The sequence below is a fragment of the Kryptolebias marmoratus genome, linkage group LG14 (assembly GCF_001649575.2).
Source record: "Kryptolebias marmoratus isolate JLee-2015 linkage group LG14, ASM164957v2, whole genome shotgun sequence".
Classification (NCBI taxonomy): Eukaryota; Metazoa; Chordata; class Actinopteri; order Cyprinodontiformes; family Rivulidae; genus Kryptolebias; species Kryptolebias marmoratus.
This window is the reverse complement of record NC_051443.1, coordinates 14859059-14880696: the sequence shown is the minus strand read 5'-3', so window position 1 is coordinate 14880696 and position 21638 is coordinate 14859059. Positions and strand designations below refer to the sequence as shown.

Here is a 21638-nt window from a genome sequence, read left to right as displayed (position 1 = left end):
AAAATGTTACACATACTAAGGGACACAGCACCTTTCTCCTGCATGAACTGAATGTTAGATACCTAAATGGTTGAAATAGCTGAAAATATGGTAAAGTAGATAGATTCGGAAAAAAAAAAAAAAAAAAAAAACACATGAACAGAAAAACAGTGTGAATGCTGATCCAAAATTAACACTTACTAACGTTGTCGCGGAAAAGCTCAAATAAATATGATTAAATATTTCAAAAAGTGAAAATGTTACACATACTAAGGGACACAGCACCTTTCTCCTGCATGAACTGAATGTTAGATACCTAAATGGTTGAAATAGCTGAAAATATGGTAAAGTAGATAGATTCGGAAAAAAAAAAAAAAAAAAAGAAACCATGAACAGGAAAACAGTGTGAATGCTGATTCAGAATTTACACTATTAACACTTAACTTGTTGTGGATAGCTCTTTGAAGTACTTAAACTTAGTGAAATATAAATTAGTTTTGACTGAACTAGCTAACCATTAGTCAGAGCGAGGCCTAGACCAAAGTGAACTACAGCTGACTTGAACCAGTTCTAGTCTCATAAATCTCATAAGTGCTCATGTCAAATTCTACTGTATTTTATAAACCTTTAAATCATTTTCAGTTTTCCATTACAGATGCTGCTGCTATTAGCACTTGAGAATAACCATATAAAATAAACATGTAAAATTAAACTGATGGCACTGTAAAGGTTTATGAAATAGCATTGGGAAGAACTCCTATAAAATTTATGAAACTGAAGTTCTTTTGAGATGGCAGCAATCCACTTTGTTCTTGCCCACTTTTAGACTAGCTGTTAGGTTGTCCATCAGGTCAGAACAAATCTTTATTTCTTCAAGGTGAGATTATTCAAAGAGCTATGTACAACAGGTAGGATATTAAATGTTCATAACCTTTCCACAGAACCCCACTTCAAACAATTTGACCTATCCCTTTTGCAATAATAACACAAAATAAATGTAACTTTGCTTCTACCGACCTGCAGATATATTTATAGTGCTACCTCTATAATTCATTTGATATAAATTAGCACACAGTGGAATATGTTCACAATAACCCGCTATTTACAGTGGCTGATTAAATCATGCATGAGATACCTCAGCGTTTACTGTGCACATTGTGTATCTTCTCCTAGTCAGCACATTGTCAGCAGTTTGATTTAAACACAAATCTGAGTCAAACACAAATCATTTCCCTGTCTGGCTCAGACATGCTTGTCGGATTTTGTTGGGGGGGGTTGTGCTAAAATTGCATCTCAGCGTAACAAATAGGCCCACTGTGTGCTAATCTGTGATTCTGTGATTATTCATAGTTCATACACTTGCGCTATTATCCCGTATGTCTGAGTCTGTCCTTTTAGTCTAAAGAAAAGCATTTAAGGTGGATCAAAATATACTTGGCGTGTTTTCATGTTACTCCAGTATGAAGAGAGGAGTGTTAATGGAGTGAGGCACCAAACTGGCACAGCACTGGCAGCGCTGCACTCAATTGAGACAACAAATTATTCATGTTAAGAGACTCAGTCAATGTGTATTTCCATTTCCTCTGCATTTTGATGGAAGGCAGCAAGTGTATCAGTCATTCAAGTGTTTCAGAAAAGATCAAATTGTGAATAGTTTGATGTATTATTATCCAGACACATAAAAAATGAATTTATTCTATTTGGGTTCCTGGGTCTAGATGTGAAAACAGACTTTGTCTCACAAAGATGCTTTTGCTGTCAAAGTGAAAAGAGGATTTTAAATGCAGCATTTGCCTTTTCGAGCATCTCTATCACCTGACTTATAGTATCTGATGTGCAATCATCCCAAAGCAAAGTCTAATTACCCTCTACATTGTCTTGATTGTGTTTGACTCTGTGCAATTCAAGCCCACAGGGAACAGCAAAAAGATCTGCTTTACAACTGGATTTCACAATATTACACTTGTTTTAGTTCATCTCAAAAGTCAAATTATTCACATGTCCCTTGGCAAGACATTCTCTTTTATATTCAAGAAAAAAGATGTTGAGTTTCCCCACTTAACCTCACTTCTCTCCAAAACCTCTGGAGTTTTGAAAGCCAGTTCTGTAATTGTCTTCACTCTCTCAGCCTTCATCTAATGTCAGCCCCCACTCATGTATTCCCATACTCTGTCTTTCTGTCACCCCAACTCCCTTAAAAGAGGATCAAGAGAGAGGACCCTTCCAATTTCTCTCCACCTCTAATAGGCACTTTCCTGTGTTACATGATCACTGGGTGTCAAGATTAAAGAATGGCTACTGCTTCCCAGGGCAGACATGGATGGGAGACAGAGAAAATAGCAGTCCATAATTACTGATAAATGGAGCTCACTGCCCCCTCTTCTTCAACTTCTTCCCCATCCACCTGGCCCTGATGTCAATGTGAGGGGCTGAGCAAGTTAAACTGAGAAAAAAAAGTTGACCACGCCAGCCACTTTTTTTTGCACTGCTGATATTGCAGTTAAGTTCAGGCAATTCAGGGCCAATCGAGTGACTTGCAGCTTTTATTCACAGTCCATTCGTCCCTCCTTTGAAGTGGGACGCGCAGTACTAGATGCACATAAGGCAGCTGCAGCCAGAGCACAACATCTCCAGCTCACAGTGCGGCAAAAAATATTCTGTACTAAAAACCTCTAGCAAACACAGGGAGGCTGCCATGCAGCACATTTTTCTTTTCTTTGATCTCTGACAGGGTTATAACCTTTCTAAGAAAGCAGAGCAAGCATCCCTCTCCACCAGACAAGTGCGATGTAAGGGACAGTGGTGGATAAAAGAAGAATAGAAAAAGCAAGCAGCTGCTTGGGTCTCTTTCCTGCACCAGGCGATTGTGATACGTTGCCAAGTGGCATCCTACTGCCATTGTTTATTAATAATCCTAACAGCCTTGGTGGAAAACAACGTGATATGAATTGAGTCCAACAGCGCATGAAAAAGTCTTCGGCAGTATGACTGGTTTGTTCTAACCCCTCATAGGGGAGATTTTGAATGTTTAGTTGAGTCAGTAGGTGGTAATGAAACCCTGGACATTAAAATCACCCACAGTTTATCCATAGAAAGCTTCATCTCATTGTTTGGATAGACTGGATCCAGCCCAACTAATGGACCATGAGAATGAACTTTATTACCCTGATAATGACACAGAACAGTCATTCCACTTGATTTATACAGCTGGAAATTGTGTCCATGTTTGCCATTATCAGCTTACTTTGTTTTTACCCCACTAGTTGCAAATGAGTACTCAAACCTCCAGCAGGGTGTCACTCCAACTGCACCGTATGTGGCCACTCAGTTTCCAAAATTTTACTTTCAGGTAAACAAGAGAGAAAGGCATATTTCTCTATCATTATTTAATAAAGCTTTTTTTGTAGATGTATATTTCAAATCCCACCTCGATCTATCTAATCAACTAGTTTTAGCACCTAAATAGACCTTAAATACTGTGTTGCCCAAAGTATGTTTTGTAACCACACCCAAACAATTTTTAGTTTAATTAATAGGAAATAAAATAAACAAGGACAGCAACAAATTTAAAATAATTGAATAAATATCCAAAGCTAGTCCTGAACTCAGGGTAGATAATGTTTGTTAGTATGTAAAAAAATGAGTCTGCTTCATTAAACTTAGTATTTTAGAAAACACATATTGTCATTGCATGACCCTAAATTGTTATGAAGCAGAAATTATAGAAACTGATGACCGTTCTTTATGCAGCTACAATAAACCTAAAAGTACATTGCCACTCTAAAGGGTGTCTCCCTTTTCTTGCAGTAACCCTCCTCATTGCTATTGATTTTAAGCCATGTGGAGAAAAAAAAGCCTTAGGTCTGGGGAATATATGACAGTGAAAAGTACCATGACTGTCCCAGAACATAAACCTTTTGACTTCAGTGGTAGAGGCTTTCTCTGACATAAAAAACATAATGAAAATGCTAAAGGTTTGAAAAATCTTGGTTTTGTTTTTATTTGCATAAGATCCTTCCTAAAGTTCCCTTTCTGCTTCAGGCAGGTATTATTCAACTCAACTCTCCAGAGAACAGACTGACAGTTGACCTACCCTCTTTCCCGCAAAATATCCCCAGTGTTTTGGATTGATCTTAAATTATTGAGACAGCTGATACTCTTGATGGATGAAAATAATATCCTTCCCAAATGTCTTAAAAAAATTGACTTACTTTTTTTTTCAATGATAATGATCTCTGTTGCAGTTTCACATTGGGATCTATCTCATATTGAAATAAAAGTATTATTATATTACAATTTGATCATTGATATGAATATTTATAGATCACGAAAAAAAAACTGTTTCAGGAAATGTCTTGATAAACTGACCTATCTTTATGAATCACCTTTATCTATGTCAGTAACTCTCAGTCAACATCTGCCTTCTGGCTCCATTATCTGCAGACGTTTCAAGTGGGATTTGGCAAGATTCAGTTTCAGCTATTGCTTTTTGGAGAGAGTTTAATCCAGATTCACTTTATTTCAGCTGCAGAATGCTTCAAAATATTGTAGTGGAGCAGTTTTTGTTTGTTTGCTTGTTTGTTTGTTTAAATTTAAAGACAGTAAGTTATGAAGTGAAGAAACAAGGGAAAGGTGGGGTATATCTATACGACACCTAACATGGATCTTTGGTTGGTATCAAACGGCTAACAATGCGACTATATTGCAAACACTCGTTAGCTACAGAGTGTACCCGTCTTCCCATTTGTTGCTTGCTTCTTTCAAAGTTATTACAGAATGTTAGATCAGACCAGATGTACTCTTTCTGTTCTGCTAAGGGACATTTGCTTTGAGCATACATTTACCGACTCTTTCAAAGTGCTGCTTAAAGAACTTCAAGGCACATACGGTATCAGCTTTATTACAAACCGATGGCCTCCAGCGAGTCCCCCTTTTATACATTTCAAAATCCACATTAAAATTGATGGACTTTGGTTAGTTGTTTAGAAATTTGTGTATTGTACTGCTTACTTTACTTTCAGTGGATGTTTACAATATACTTTAATCTAATTGTAATACTAAACATAAAGCATTTAACAAAATGTAAAGGTAACTTTGAAGACACGGAATGATAGCAATTTGTCAGGCCTTGAAATTATATATTTTATTCATTAGCATATTTTTTTATTCTTTATCCTGAGGCTAAACTAGTTTAAATTCAGCAAGACTTTGAACAATATTACAGCCTTCAAGACTGAACTTGCATTTAAAATACAAAAATCTCACAGCAGTGGAGCCAAAGAAAGTGAAAAAAGGTCATCATAGAGGTATGTTTTCTGTCCTCATTCATAAAGTTCAAATCGTGATGAGCTGATAGGTAGACATTAAACTGACCAAATATTAATAATAAAACTAACCAGATATATGTCACACAGCAAAAGCCCCGGAGGCAGTTTTGACTGATCAGAGATATGTAGAAATCTCTAATCAATCAATGTTTCTCAGACTACATGTGACAGGACAGGGTGCTTAAGCAGCCATGCCTAAACACAAAGAATGCAAATGTGCATCTGGTTCACCCATGGGGACATGAGGGACTGACATTAGTGAACATGAGGCATCTATGTTTAGAATTCTAATTAATATGCATGTCTGCTGTTGTGGCAGATTTTCAGCCTGAGTCATTTAAAATATGCTCGATGTGCAAGAGACACACACGGATATAGACACAGGCAAGGTCAGGTACATAAAAAAGAAAAAAAAAAATCTATAGGTGGGTACTTTTGTGAAAGTGCTGCGTTAGGTCATTTCATGTGCTACTTCTGGAGTCATCAGCGTAACGCCTTTCACAGCCTCAGAGTTGTTTAGCTACAATTATGCAGCACTAATCAAGCATATTTTCTACAAATTATTCTCATTTTGCTTAAACGGTCACATTTGAAAGGAAACACTTGCTTTGAATAAGCAATCCTTTCATAGATCGGAAAAAATTTCTTTTTTTTTCAGTTTTTTTGGCTTGTACTGCACTGCAAATACAAGCTGAAAAGCTTTACTTGAATTAATCTAAAATATGATTAATATATGGTAAGGATCAAAACATATAGAACTCAAAATATTCTGTCAGGGTAAAAAAAGTTAGAAAGTTTGCAAATTAATCACTTTTTTCGAGTTTATTTTTTAATTGAATGAAAGGTATTCAAATGCAAAAATGTTCCATATTAATGTGTTTCTTTTATAACAAGAGTAATGTTTTTAAAAAGTAATGTATATGGATAAAAATGCATGAATATTTTTGAAACTCAGTATGTGGAAAGATATTCATTTCATTTAAAGATTAAATATCTAAATAGCTCAAAATTGTAGAATTACTAGCAAAGGTTTGATACAAAGTTACAAGGTCTTAATTCAGAAAAAAACATTATTGTTGCTGTAAAAATTTGGGATTAAAATTAAGTTTGAATAATTTATTCCTGGCAAATATATGGAAGAAAACGAGTGTATTCAAGTAATGGTCAGAATTTCCAGAGATGGTTATGGATGCTTTGGCATGTTGTTTTCAGCATGTAAACGATTACAGCATCAGGAGGTAACACGAGTAAACCCTCTCAAGAAACAACATGAACAGAAGATCACAGCCAACAGTTCAGGGTCCGGATTACATAAACTCTCAGCCTCAGAAACATGTCCAGAATTAAACCATCTGTTGTTATGAGTCTCTGCAACCTGTCTTTTTTCTGTTTGAAAACCATGAACAGAAAGATTAGAGTAAGGAAAATGTTTCTTTAACCACATCTTGGTGAAACACATTTAAGTAAATTCCCAATATGTCTTCTGTTTGAAAACCAGTCTAGTCAATTTAATTTACTAGTGATTTAAAATTCTTAATGGTGATTAAGGAAATAATTAGCTAAATGTAGTATTTTTTCTATCTCTCCATTTTACGTCTGCCTCAGCCAAGACGTCTCTATTTTTGACTCAGCTGGATCTTGAGTCTTAGTTTGAGCATTCTGCTGGTTTGAAAACCAATTAGCAGCTCCCACATGGTCCTGTGATGGATTGACGACATGTCTGGGGGGGTACCCCACCTTTCGCCCAGTGATCACAAGAGATGGATGCCATTTACCCATGACGTTGCACCAGATCGAGTGGGTTAAAATAATAGATAGATGGATGCTCTCATTTCTAAATAAATGTTTCTGTTGAAATGTTTATGCAGCATAAGAGGTGGAAAAAGTGCTGAAAATGCCAGAGAATAAAAGCAATTACTTTATTATGGTTTGTGTTAAAACAATGGTGGGGTTAAAAGCTTCTGCTGAAACTAGTGATTATTCTCAGTGTTTAAAAGACCCAGGTGTTTTTTTTAATGTTAGAGAAACTGACCTTTAGTGGATTTTTATTTTAAAACAAAACTTCTATAATAAGGCACCATCTTTTCTTAGATTATTATACCAATATAATAATTCCTAATAGCATTAACTGGACATCACTTATACACATAAAAAATATATATATATTAATGAAAAGACTAAAGTTGTACCACCTACAGAGTTAAAATTAAGAATAAAAATGATATAAAAGACTTCTGGTTTTTAGGTTCTGTTATGGATTTTTGTTTTTGTTGAAATTATTTGCATGCCTGAAAACACTTCATAAAGTTATTACCACCCTAACATAGAAGTGTGATTTCATCATGTGGCAGCAGCTTGTAATCAGTGACTTTGTGAGCTAATTCATCTACAAGTTAGATAAAAAGTGAAGCATTAATAAACTAATTGAAATTGCCCATGTCGATCCAATTGTATCTTTATTAAGATGCTATAAAAAAGATAAAATTGTTGAGTTAATAATGCATGTATCCCTAATGCGTCTCAGTCACTGTAATGCAGCTTTTCCTACGATCTGCAATATCTTTTTTCCACTCCAGTTCGATTCTGATCAGTCATTTTCTGTTTTGTAAATTGCTGCTGCCCCGAGCTGCAATATAGGTCACTTATGCTGGGAGCCCATGGCTCCGACGAACACCACACTGACTCACCGGCATTACATCGGTCATGGGTCAGCTTCTGACTCCACTCCTGCTCAGAAGTGACAGCACCACTGTTTAATTTTTTAACATTAGGACATAGTGTATGTGCTGAAAATAGCACCTCTTTCCTTACCTTCTCATCTCCATCATGCCTTCAAATGTTAAATCCCACCCTGGCTGAAATGCAATGAAAATGTTTCCTTTTTTTTTTTTAATAATTAGGGGTAACTAAAATGTTCCAGCAGGGAGTGCTTCACACTTCTTAGCCATCATAAGGAAGACTGGAAAAGATTAAAACGCTCTCTGCAAGAGTCCTAATTAAAAATTTTCTGACAGATTATCTTTCATAATTGTTCACATTTTAAAAGAAGGCTTTGTGCACACAGAGACAGTTAACAAAATTATAGTAACAAGTGATAGGTTTGGCTTGTAAACTGTAACAAAATATGTGCGTAAGCTAATTTAAAAAAGATATCTATTTATTTTCGACGTGATGGACGTTCTCTCACTGCCTTTAGCTTTTTTTGATCAGCTGCTTTTTTTAAAATGGAAGAAAACATGAGGACTTCGAGAAACTGACTATCACGTATTTAAAAATGACTGTTTTCATCATAATTATGCTGCCAATCAAAATTTAATGAGCGTGCACCCTGTAACACTGACAGTTAGAAAGTCCTACAAAACCTAGGACGGTCTCATTTTTAAAATGGGTTCAATTATCTGAAGATGCTGAAATTCCCCTGACAGACTTGCCTGTTTGTAGTTAACTGAGAAAACAGCAACACATGAGTACAGCTACAGTTTTGGCTTTTTTTTTGTTTCAAAGGCTACAGTAGATAAAGTGAGGTAAACTTTGTCTGCTACACAGGAAGTGATGCAGATATCAGATAAATGGTACTTATTTATATAGGCACATGATGACAAAGAAGTTACTTTATCCATCATTTGTGTCATGTTTAAAGCCAGAGATTTAGCCCACATGCAGAACACACTCAGAAGTCAAAGGTAAAGTTTAAAAGTTTTATTTTCATGAACGGTACTTGAAGACAGGAACCAGGTACCCAGGAGCAGGTTCATCCACTGGACAGAGGTAAGAATGATTAATGCTGGAATTGTGCTGAGGTACTTTACCAGCCTGTTGGACTTGTTGCTTACTTGCTGGGGGGAAGAATTTCCTCCACTCAGGTCTGAGAGTTATAGTGCTTTCCTTATGGACGGATTCCGAGGCAGGTGGCGTGCTGGTGGTAAGTTGGTGCGGAGATTGGGTGAGCAGGTTTCGGTCTAGGAGGAAGCTGTCAGAGAAAACTGCCAACAGAACACTTCGGCATGCGATAGCACTAGATCCTTTGGTTGCACTGGCTTGAGACATAGACTTGATATTCAGTAAGGTTCTTTCCTGGAATGAGACAAAAACAGCATGAATAGAATCCACTAGGGAACAAGGCAAGGTTAGCATGAGCCAGATACACAGAACGAGAGCTTGAGCCAGGAGGTAACACTCGTACCATACTAGTGTACACTCTGACACCGAAGTGCTGGCAGCTGCCTCTCTTAAGCACCCCCTAAACGAGCTCCTGATGCAACACACCTGTTGTAGGCACCACCAGTCTACCACCGCCACCTGTCGGGAGAAACATGAAGCAGCAGGCACAAAACACAGCAGAACTCTCAGAACCTGACATTACCTCCCCCTCAACGGCTGCCACCTGGCGGCCGGGACGAGGACTGCGATGCAGCCCAAAACTCCTTGATCATAGAAGGATCACAAAAAAAGGAACGAGGAACCCAAAGTCTGTCTTCTGGACCGTAACCCTCCCAGTCGACAAGGTACTGCCATCCTCGACCTCGCCGACGGGCGTCCACGATCCGTCGGACAGCATAGACAGGGTGCCCCTCCCTATCCTGGCCGGGAGGAGGAGGCTCGGCTGGAGGGCATAGTGGACTGGTCTGGACCGGTTTAATTTGCGAAACATGAAACGTGGGATGGATGCGTAGAGAAGAAGGTAATCGTAGGCGAACTGCAGAGGGACCAATTACAGAAAGGACCTCATACGGACCAATGAATCGAGGAGATAGTTTCTTGGACATGGATCTGAAAGGGATGTCCCGGGCAGATAACCACACCTTTTGACCTGGCTGATAGGTGGGAGCAGGAATCCGCTTACGATCAGCGTAAGTCCGATTAAGTTTTGCTGTCCTATCCAATGCTGTCACCGTGTGACCCCAAATCTTTCTGCAGCGACGAATATGATGTTGAACTGAGGTGACCCCCACCTCCTCTTCGTCCGCAGGAAACAATGGTGGTTGATAACCCAGCGAGATCTCGAACGGCGACAACCCAGTAGCAGCGGAGACATGCGAGTTGTGGGCGTACTCCACCCACGGCAGAAACTTGGACCAATCTGATGGATTGGAGGACGTGAAGCACCTTAGCATAGATTCCATCTCCTGGTTCATACGCTCCGTTTGTCCATTAGACTGAGGATGAAACCCAGAGGAAAGTGAACATGATGCATTCAAGGTAGCACAAAACTGTTTCCAAACCCGTGCGGTGAATTGAGGACCCCGATCCGAAAGCACATCCTGAGGGATCCCATGGAGCCGAAACACATGTTTGACGAGCAGCTGAGCGGTCTGGTACGCCGACGGCAACTTCCTCAGCGGGACCAGATGGCATGCCTTTGAAAAACGATCAATAATGGTTAAAATGGCTGTCATACCTCGTGAAGGCGGTAGTCCCGTGACAAAATCCAATGCCACGTGCGACCACGGACGTTTTGGAATAGGGAGTGGTTGCAGCAATCCAGCTGGAGGTCGGTGAGAAGACTTGTTCCGCGCACAAGTGGAACAGGCCTGCACATAATCCCTGACATCCTTGTGCAGCGCCGGCCACCAAAATCTTCTGGAGATGAGAGCCACAGTGCGACTCGATCCTGGATGTGCTGAGAACTTGGATGCATGGAACCAGTGAATAACCTGAGATCTCACAGAAGTCGGTACAAAAGTTCTGTTAGTGGGCCCGTTCCCCGGGTCAGGTTCACTCTGCAGAGCCCTGTTCACCACCTTCTCAATCTCCCACGACACGGCCCCCACAAAACATGAGGGAGGGAGTATAGGGGTGGGACTAGAGGTCTCCTCACCGGAAGCAAACTGACGAGAAAGGGCGTCTGGCTTAATGTTCTTGGATCCTGGACGAAACGTAATGAGAAGGTTAAAACGTGAAAAGAACAGAGACCATCGGGATTGGCGAGAGTTCAGGCGCTTGGCCGAAGAGATGTAAGCCAAATTCTTGTGATCGGTCCAGACCACTATAGGATTCTCCGCCCCCTCCAGCCAATGACGCCACTCCTCCAATGCTAACTTAATAGCCAGTAACTCCTTATCCCCCACATCATAGTTCCGTTCAGCACTAGACAGTTTGCGGGAAAAAAAAGCACACGGGTGCAATTTATTGTCCTCTTCTGATCTTTGAGACAGCACCGCACCAACCCCAGAGTCCGAAGCATCCACCTCTAACACGAACTGTTTCGCCGCATCAGGATGGACCAGTATAGGAGCCTTAGAAAACCTCCCCTTTAAATCCTGAAAAGCAGCTTCCGCTGCAGTAGACCAAGTAAAAGAAGTCTTAGTCGATGTGAGCGCTGTTAAAGGTGCTGCCACTTGACTATAGTTCCTGACAAAACGACGGTAGAAGTTTGCAAAACCCAGGAATCGCTGAAGCTGTTTGCGGTTCTCGGGAGTAGGCCAGTTACGGACAGCATCAATCTTGGCAGGATCCGACCGAACCTGCCCACCCTCGAGAATAAATCCAAGAAACGCGACTGACGATCGATGGAAGTCACATTTCTCAGCCTTTACAAACAGTCTGTTTTCTAGCAGGCGCTGTAACACCAGACGAACGTGCTTGCGATGCTCAACTGCGTCTTTTGAATAAATGAGGATGTCATCCAGGTAAACGAAAACGAAAATATTCAAAAAATCACGCAGCACATCATTCACCAGCGCTTGGAAAACAGCTGGAGCATTACACAATCCAAAAGGCATCACTAAATACTCGAAGTGTCCGAGTGGAGTCTTGAATGCCGTTTTCCACTCGTCACCATGACGGACTCGGACCAAGTGATAAGCATTACGCAGATCCAATTTAGTGAAAATCTTGGCGTCTTGTACGGGTTCGAATGCTGAGTTGATCAAAGGCAAGGGATATTTATTCTTAACAGTAATTTGATTTAATCCCCGATAATCAATGCAAGGGCGAAGGGAGCCATCCTTCTTGCCCACAAAAAAGAATCCCGCCCCTACCGGTGAAGTGGAGGGACGGATAATTCCAGCAGCCAACGAGTCATTAATATATGTCTCCATGGCCTGTCTTTCAGAACGTGAAATGTTAAACAGTCGGCTTGACGGAAGAGGCGCTCCAGCTAATAAGTCTATGGCGCAGTCATAGGGCCGATGAGCCGGTAACGACAGAGCTTTGCTTTTACTGAACACCATCTTGAGATCATGATAGTCCTCCGGGACCCCGGATAGATCAATAACATCCGACTCCTGCAGTCCGGTCACAGATGGTCCCGAAGCAACGGCTGACTGTAAGCAGGAAGACAAACAATTAGTGGACCACGAATTTATGGTCAAATCAGACCAGTTTATATGAGGATTGTGATGTTTCAGCCAGTCAAATCCTAACACGACCTCCGATTGTTGTATGGGGAAGATATAAAATGAAATCCACTCTCGGTGATTACCTGACAAAACCAACTCCATCTGTTTAGTACGGTGAGTAATGGTAGACAATTCTCCTCCGTCGAGTGAAGTAACAGGAACAGGTGAGTTCAGTGGTTCTGTAGGTATCTGATGTTGCCTGACAAAATCCTGATCAATAAGATTGTGATCACAACCGGAATCAATGAGAGTGGCCAATTTGAACTGTTGATTCTGGAACATGAGTGTGGCTGACATAGTACAATGAGGGGATTTCGTTTCCACAGGTTGGTCCACCGGTCTCCCCATCACTTCCGGTGGACCCTTTCTTTTGGCCGAACCGGACACCTGGAGACGAAATGATCTGGGGATGCACAATAAAAGCACTCTTTTTGATCTCTACGTCTGTTTCTCTCCTCTTGACTTAGTTGGGTTCTACCTAACTGCATGGGTTCGGGCTCCGTCCACTTAGTACTGTTGGATGCTTTAATTGGTATAAATGGACTTGGCACAGGTATTTTTAGCTGATCCTTAGCACTCACTGAAGCCCTCTTTCTCTCTCTCAGCCTGTTATCCATCTTAGTAGCTAAAGATATAAGTTCATCAAGTGTTTCTGGTTCGTCAAAAGGAGCTAAATGATCTTTTAAAGTCTCGTCTAAAGCCTGACGAAAGACTGATCTTAATGCCTTGTTGTCCCATCCAGAAGAAGCTGCAAGTGTCCTGAACTCGATGGCAAACTCTGAAATAGGTCTGTCTCCTTGTTTCAAAGTTAGTAACTTCTGCGAACTACTCGCTTGGTCCTCTTCTGGTGAAAAAACTTGTTTAAACTCCTTAAAAAACTCTTTGAAAGTACAGCCATAATCGCTGACATCCGTAAAGCGAGCCTCAGCCCATCTTAAAGCTTTTCCAGTAAATAAACTCAACATATATGAGATCTTCATATTATCATCAGAAAAGGAGTGTGGATGGCGGTTAAAAACAATGGAACATTGTAACAAAAATCCACCACATGAATTGGTCTCACCAGAAAACTTCTCCGGATGTGCAGTAGCGACCTCTCGTGGAAGGAAAGCAGTTTGCCTGACAGAAGCTGGAATGGGATTAGCCGATGCACCAGCAGGAGAACCGCTCTGCAGAAAATGTGTAACCATCTGCAGCTGTTGTGTGTTCTCCCTTAATTGATCCTGTAGAGATCTCAAAACAGAGTCATGAGCTTGAATCTCTAATTGTTGATCGGCTACTTTACGACTGAGTGCGTCCGCTGGACTTGTTTGGTCAGAGTGTTCTGTCATGTTTAAAGCCAGAGATTTAGCCCACATGCAGAACACACTCAGAAGTCAAAGGTAAAGTTTAAAAGTTTTATTTTCATGAACGGCACTTGAAGACAGGAACCAGGTACCCAGGAGCAGGTTCATCCACTGGACAGAGGTAAGAATGATTAATGCTGGAATTGTGCTGAGGTACTTTACCAGCCTGTTGGACTTGTTGCTTACTTGCTGGGGGGAAGAATTTCCTCCACTCAGGTCTGAGAGTTATAGTGCTTTCCTTATGGACGGATTCCGAGGCAGGTGGCGTGCTGGTGGTAAGTTGGTGCGGAGATTGGGTGAGCAGGTTTCGGTCTAGGAGGAAGCTGTCAGAGAAAACTGCCAACAGAACACTTCGGCATGCGATAGCACTAGATCCTTTGGTTGCACTGGCTTGAGACATAGACTTGATATTCAGTAAGGTTCTTTCCTGGAATGAGACAAAAACAGCATGAATAGAATCCACTAGGGAACAAGGCAAGGTTAGCATGAGCCAGATACACAGAACGAGAGCTTGAGCCAGGAGGTAACACTCGTACCATACTAGTGTACACTCTGACACCGAAGTGCTGGCAGCTGCCTCTCTTAAGCACCCCCTAAACGAGCTCCTGATGCAACACACCTGTTGTAGGCACCACCAGTCTACCACCGCCACCTGTCGGGAGAAACATGAAGCAGCAGGCACAAAACACAGCAGAACTCTCAGAACCTGACAATTTGTCTTTAAAATTCTTTTAAAACATATTTTTGTGGATTTTCTCTTTAACTATGTTTATCGGTTAGTTCCAAACTTTGTTCTTACTTTGTTGCTGGGTGTTTTTGTTTTTTTCCTGCTGTTTCTGGAAGCAGTGACTTTCACAGAGCAGGGGGAAACAGTGATTGGTGGTAATTCTCTGTGGCTCATTACCATTGCAGCTCTTTCATATTATAGAGTCCACTCATCTGATACATTGTTGATACAGGAATATTAATTAAAGCCGTTTTAAACATGCACAAAAGAAGATACACAGTTTTCAATTAATCATTTTGGCTTTGAAAATATTTTTTTCCACCCTCAGGCACACTAAACTAAAATACGTGATTCATGCTTTTATATAACATACACCACACGGTATCATAAATTTTCCAAAATGCATCTACAGTACTGCACAGTCAAAATGCTGCCATAAACTTCCGGAAGAGATGAGCATGGTGAAATAGAAAAAATGAATAGTAAAAAAAGCTAAATATTAGTCATAGCTGAAACATTATTGTTAAAAAATACTGTTACCACAAGATATGAAACAAAAATGAGAGTTTGGCACACATAAATTAATTTATTTTTAAACAATTAATAATTCAAAGGGAAAGAACAGAAGAAAAATGTAAAGACAATCAATAACTGGTATCACCATTCTTTACTATCAAAACAGCCTTAGTTTTTGGGGAGTTTTTTTTATCAGATACAATTGTACAAAATATTTAAAGGTACTGTTGTTCCAAACATCTTGGAAAAATGACCACAGATCTTCTGTGGATGTTTCTGCCTCAGATCCTTCAGACTCCTCATATCATTCCAAACACACTTTATGATGTTGTGATCAGAGTTTTGTGCGGGCTGTCCCATCACTTCCAGAACTTCCTTTTCTACTTTGTGCTGAAGATGGGAGTTAATAATAATGGCTGTATGTTTTGGATCATTGTCGAGCTGCAGAATACACTTGGGGCCAATCAAATACCTTCCTGATGGTAGTGCATGATCTGTTTGCACTTCAAAGTATCTGTTTCTATTTTTTTTAACAGTGTGGGCACCATTAATGCTAACCAAATCCTCCAATTCTATTTGCAGAAATGTAACCCTGAACTTGCAGGGAACCTAAACCATGCTTCACCATTGCCTGCAGACACTCATTATTGTACCGCTGTTCAGTTCTTCAATGAGCAAGCTGCCCTTTGTTGTACCCAAATGTTTCAAGTTCTGACTCATCAATTCAGAGCACCTGCTACCATTTTCCTGCACCCTCCTGTGTTCATGCACAGATCAACTGCTCGGGCTTGTGTTAGAGAAATAATTCCTTATATTGTTTTCAGTGCCTAAACGTAGAATAATATGATCTGTGTGAAATGCATGCAATATGAATTTAAGGTATTCATGGCTCTTTGGTTAGGTTAAGGGTGGTCACGTGAGAAGGAATTTCAAATGGTTGGTTTAATTCTATACCAGATGACAAGGAAAACCTCACAGAAACCCTAGAGCAAGAGGTAGGTCAATTCTCTGGATACCGGAAGTTCAAAGAAGAAGACTGCATGATAACCCTTAAGGCAGGATGTGAAAGGGCAACTATTTAAGTCATTTAACAGCTCTGGAAAAAGGACTGAGGATTTTCCATTTTAAATTCCATTGTCCTGTGATACCTTGTTAGACAGTATATAAAGACTGGCTCAGAGAAGCATCATCATTTGTTCTGTTAGTGCATTTGATGTATGTTCCGTCTTGCAAAAATAATTCAATTAAAATAGGCAGAATCCCAGAATTTATTTTAAAATAACCTTAACAGATTGTTTCCACTTTGTAAGTAGCACTTTTTAGCTGAAATTCTTGCATGGAAACCTCTTCTTGTCTGATTTTTCTAGAGAGTAGGTGAATGTACCTGAGTCCCATGGGTTTTTAGCAGTTCTAGGATGACAGTACTACTCTTTAAATCTTCAGATTTTGAAGGGAAGTAAGCACATCTGAGTTTACTTGACTGACCACTGTTTCTGTGGTTCTCAACATCATCTGCTTCTATGTGCTTCTTCTAAGGGTCTTGATTGTGAAACCCAAGCTTTCAAATCTTTTCTGGGCAGAGATCTTGTCTATCTACCTTGTGTTTTCTTACTATATTAAGTCTTGCTTGTGAGACACGTACCATAAAACTCTTCCACAACCTCAACTTGGTAGCAAAGTTAGGCTATTCGTTACGCAGCAGTTTGTTTGAGGTAATAACTGTGTTTCATTATGTGAAAATTATAATCATCAGCATCTGTTTAGTGTAATTGGTTGAACATACACCTGAAAATAGTCTAACCAAATTCCACACTTTGTGCCCAGAAGAATTGATGCTGTTTTCACCTCCCAAGACCCGAACTCTTGCATGGCATGCATTTTTAATTTCTCTTCGCTATCTGGGCTCATTGGGACATGGTGTGAATCAAGTAATGCTAAGTAAAATGTGATGTCCACATATGTGAACGCCAGGTCCAAGGAGGTTAAAGAAAAAAGGTGGTCACTCCAGCTATTGATTTTTTCCCCTTTTCTTTCCACTCAGGATTATATTTTTGTTATTTTTTTAAGTCAACCTCTAGACAGGATGCGATCAAATTTTCTATTGCTGGAAAAGAACCTAAAGAAGCCACAGCAAAAAAAAAAGTTGAAGGTTTTGTGTATAATTATCGACCAGTGCAGACCGCTGCAAATCAAGACATCATGCTCCCTTCTGTAACACGAGGCAAAAAAATTCCAATAAGTGCATAACTAGCGCTGTCACCAAGCCAGCAAGACCAAGGTAGTGTCAGGCAAGATAAATTACTGTAGTTACTGCTGTGTTGGGAGCGTTATCATATTTGAGGACTAATGACTGAGTTTCCTGGCAGTACATAATGGGTCAGGGAAATAGAGGCTCAATTTGGTGTCAGTTTTCAATTCAATGAGACCTACCTGGCAATGGGCAAGTGGAAGGTAAAGATGCTTAATTTGCATGGTGTGGGATTTTTTTTTTTCCTCCACAGAGTAAGTGTCACAACTGCACATTTGAAGGCAGGTGTATAAATAAATGAATTTGTGGAGGAGAGATATTTTAAACTTGGTTTATTCACTCTCATTCCATGATGATACGGTCTAGGAACAAGCAAAGTCAGGTTGAATGAGGGCAAGAAACTGACTTTGTTTTCTGTTTTGTGAAAATGCCATATTTAAAAAGCTAGTGCCAAATCAACATATTATACTAAAACCTACTGTAATTGCAGCATCTTTATTATTTTAAATGGATGTAATATTTCAAGTATATTATAGAACATTGTCTTCCGATTCATCAGCCTTTGAACCACAACAAGCTTTACCTTTAGACCCTCTACGATGTAAAAGATTTGTTTCCTGTTACGTTTTTTTTTTTCTTTACTTTTTGATTTTATCAATAGTTCAGCGCCAAATGAAAGTAAAGATTAAGTCTTATAATTAGTAGGCAATTTGTGTCTTTTCGGTTCTTTGGTATGTGACAAAGAAAATGTCACTATGATGAGTTTTGAACCCATTTTCACTCTGCCTGAGGCTTCACAGAGACATTGCCTTCACACTGGTCTATTCCTTTACAAATTCATGATTGCCTTCTAAAACAATAAGCCAGTGTATAATACAAACAACTAACGAAAACAAACAAACAAAAAAAAAAACAACAAAAAAAAGAAACACTGTGTCTTGAAAATGAAAATGTTTTTTCATACCACATAAATTCTAGAAATAAGGTTTCTGTCAAGCCTAATACAAAAGAAAAGTAAAGACAAAGTTTTCTTTTTTACCTTTTACTATTGATAATGTTTTATGGGGAGCAAGAATGTAACTGATCACTTGCAATTATTTTACCAGCCCTTTCAGTAGAAACCTTGGTCTGTTTTGTGAACAACAAACTATACAAGATTTGTTTGACCCGCACAGTCGTACACAGCTGTCAGCTACAGCACAGAGGTCAGACAGGCTCTGACAGAGGTCAACTGCATCAGCTGCCTTTCCAAAATATTGTGAACTTGTTGGTATTTGAGAGATTTTTGTCATGTGTCATTATGTGACCCCTGTTGTTTGTTTCTAATAACAATAGATATTTTTTTCCCCCTACCTCCTGGGAAGCAGCTTTCTGGCTGCTTCAGCTGCAGCCAGAACACAATAAAATGAGAAAGTTGCGGAGTTGTGCCATCACTTTTCTTTTTGTTCATTGCAAAGTTTGGCAATACAATCCTTAATATAAAAGGATGACATAAAGGGTAACAGAGAAGGCAGCATGTAGGGGAAAAATGCACAAATTTATCATTTCTACCTTTTCAGGATCTGTTTATTTCCTGGTTTTGTAAAAGCTTTAATGAAAACCTCACTGTAAGTTCTGCCAAAAAACGTGAAAGGACCTCTGCTGCTGCATGTTCTCTTTTCAGTCCCTGGAAGCATGATCAACACTGGGTCATCTAAAGCCATGACACAAATATAGCTTTAAGCTACTGCTGGCATTTTCATTTTGGAAATGTGATTTAGACTGCTTTCCTTTGGGGAATGATTACATGTTGCCAGCGTTTCACCATTGAAAAGGCCACCAGATTGAATGAAGCATGCCGGATAAGGCAGCTTTTCTTCTGCAGTTTCCACTGCCAGTGCAATTTTCTGCTCTGCACATGTGAAGAGGGGAGTCCAAGAGTGAATTGACTTGTTGTTAATAATACTATGATTTGAAACAGGGCATGATAATTTCACTGGATGCATGTGGGATTATTTAGAAGCATGTGCAACACACAAAAAAAATTAAAAAAAATTATATATATATATATATATATATATATATATATATATATATATATATATATAATTGTGACTTGTCAAACTTGTCATCTCAGCTCTAAAGTTGCACTTTGGGGTACATGTATTAATGTTGCACATCACTGCTTTTTTTTCCCTCCACAAATGACGAACAGAAATTTGCAGTGGCAGTCATGGACTTGCAAATAAAGCTTCCAGAGCGATTTCAAACAAAAGCTGCTTCTCTAATTTCATAGTCTTGGTATCAGTATCACACACAAGTTATCTCGCCCGTACAGCCACATGATGACACCTGGTGTAGAAGAGCAGGAGCTCCCCCCGCAGGTAGCCAGCGGAACTGCAGTCACAGCAAGTTGATGGAACGGCAACTTTGCCTCACTGGTGACAAAACACACGCGCACGACAACAACGAATGCGTGTACGTGCTTGCTTCCGTGGACACGCACTGTCATGCCAGGGGGGCGCACGCGCGCAGAAACAGATATTCAACTCATTAAACGCAGTAAATAATACACGGGGTGGGAGATAAATATTGTTATTTAACAATATTGTTAATAAAAAACAGCACGAGTTCCAAAACACTTAGTGTTTTTGTGGCTAACGCAGGTAAAATGCCCAACATGGATGGTAAAAAAGCCACTACTAGAGTGCAAACAGAGTCAGCTTGAATACTAATGCCGACTGCACACAGATCTGCAGGCCTAATTTACCTCTCCTTTTATGATGTTCGTATTTGCCTCCACTGAAGCCGCGCATCATGCCTAAATTGTGAGATCATTGCCTCCTTTATAGCCGCGCGGTTTGCAGCATCACCTCGAAAAGACCCACAACAAGAGGAGGGTAGGCGGCATCATTTTGAGCCCAAAACTAATGGGGATGAATGTTTTTATTTAATATTTTTTTTAAAAAACTGCGAGACTTTATTAGCCCGAGAGGTGCTCATCGACATTCTGCTTCTGTCCGGGCGGAGCTTGATAGGACTTCTTGTAGGGCGAATATTTAAAGGCAGAAAAAAAACCGATCCATCCTGGAAAAGGACACCCCAGTAACATGCTGACCGCGCAACATCGCCATAATTGTGCCACACAGTGAAGCCCTGCCTACCCGATCACAACCTCGTGGTCAGTGATGGATAAAAGAAAAATATTTATATAAATATATGTATTTCTATCCGAACGAGGCCGCCCTGTTCTGTTAGAGAGGTTCAAGTGTAGCCGCACTTACCTAAAACTGACTCTCCCCTCTTGTAGGTGGATTTGCGGTCCAAGGCTTCGTTAGTTGTCGAGCCAACAACTTCTGCTGGAGCGTATGTATCCAGTGCTCATGCTGGTGGCGCGGTCGGCGAGGTTGGATTGCGGATGATTTGGCAATCCTTCTCATGCTCGAGAGGGAAAAATCCGTCGCTTCTGCGTGGTCTCGGGCATTGGCGCGCGGAGCTCTGAAGTGATGAAGTCCGTCAGGNGGGGGGGGGGGGGGGAAGAAGCTGTAGAAGTGAGATTCGGTGTGTTTGGAACAGTTCTGTCCTGGCTTTTATTATTCTTACGGTTAATATTGTCTCCCTGTAGGGGCTGTTTGCGGGAGGAGAGGTGTGGGATGGATATCTAGAAAGGGAGGCTGGGATGCACTGACTGAGGGCGAGAAAAGGGGAGGTACAAAGAATCCTGTATGGTATTGTGGAGGACGGTCATGGCAGACAGTGAGGGGTGGGTCTGGACTCTATCAGGCGGAGGGGCGATGCGTCGTGACTTTTCTTTAGAAATTGCCATGAGTTTATTCAGTGGCACCATGTACATTAAATTGATTAGTTAAAGAAGTTTAATTCGATTTTGTTTATTAAGTTCAGTGTGCTTGTGGCTGAGCATCCACTTGAATATTTTAGTTTATTAGTTTTAGTTTTACTTAATGTATTTACTTAATGTCATGATGCTGCTGGACGATTTGAATTTATCTCTAGGAATAAATCATAAAAGTATCTATCTATTTTACAGGCTGTGTCTCGAATAGTTTAGTCGTTACTAAGCAAAAACTGTGGGGAAAGGAGGTGAGTAAATTAAAAGAGAAATTTGAAAGTGCAAATCAAGTAGACACATGAAATGCCTGTATGTAACCTCATTTA

At 40.1% G+C, this 21638-nt stretch overlaps 1 protein-coding gene across 1 annotated transcript in view; it reads right to left on the bottom strand.

Annotated features, from left to right (window-relative positions):
- Positions 1-20977, bottom strand: part of brinp1 (bone morphogenetic protein/retinoic acid inducible neural-specific 1) — a 123074-nt gene extending 102097 nt beyond the window's left edge. The window contains exon 1 of the mRNA XM_017407886.3: positions 20747-20977. The gene's annotated coding sequence lies outside the window, so the exon portion shown is untranslated. The remainder of the gene's footprint in view (positions 1-20746) is intronic.
- Positions 20978-21638: the final 661 nt, after the last annotated feature.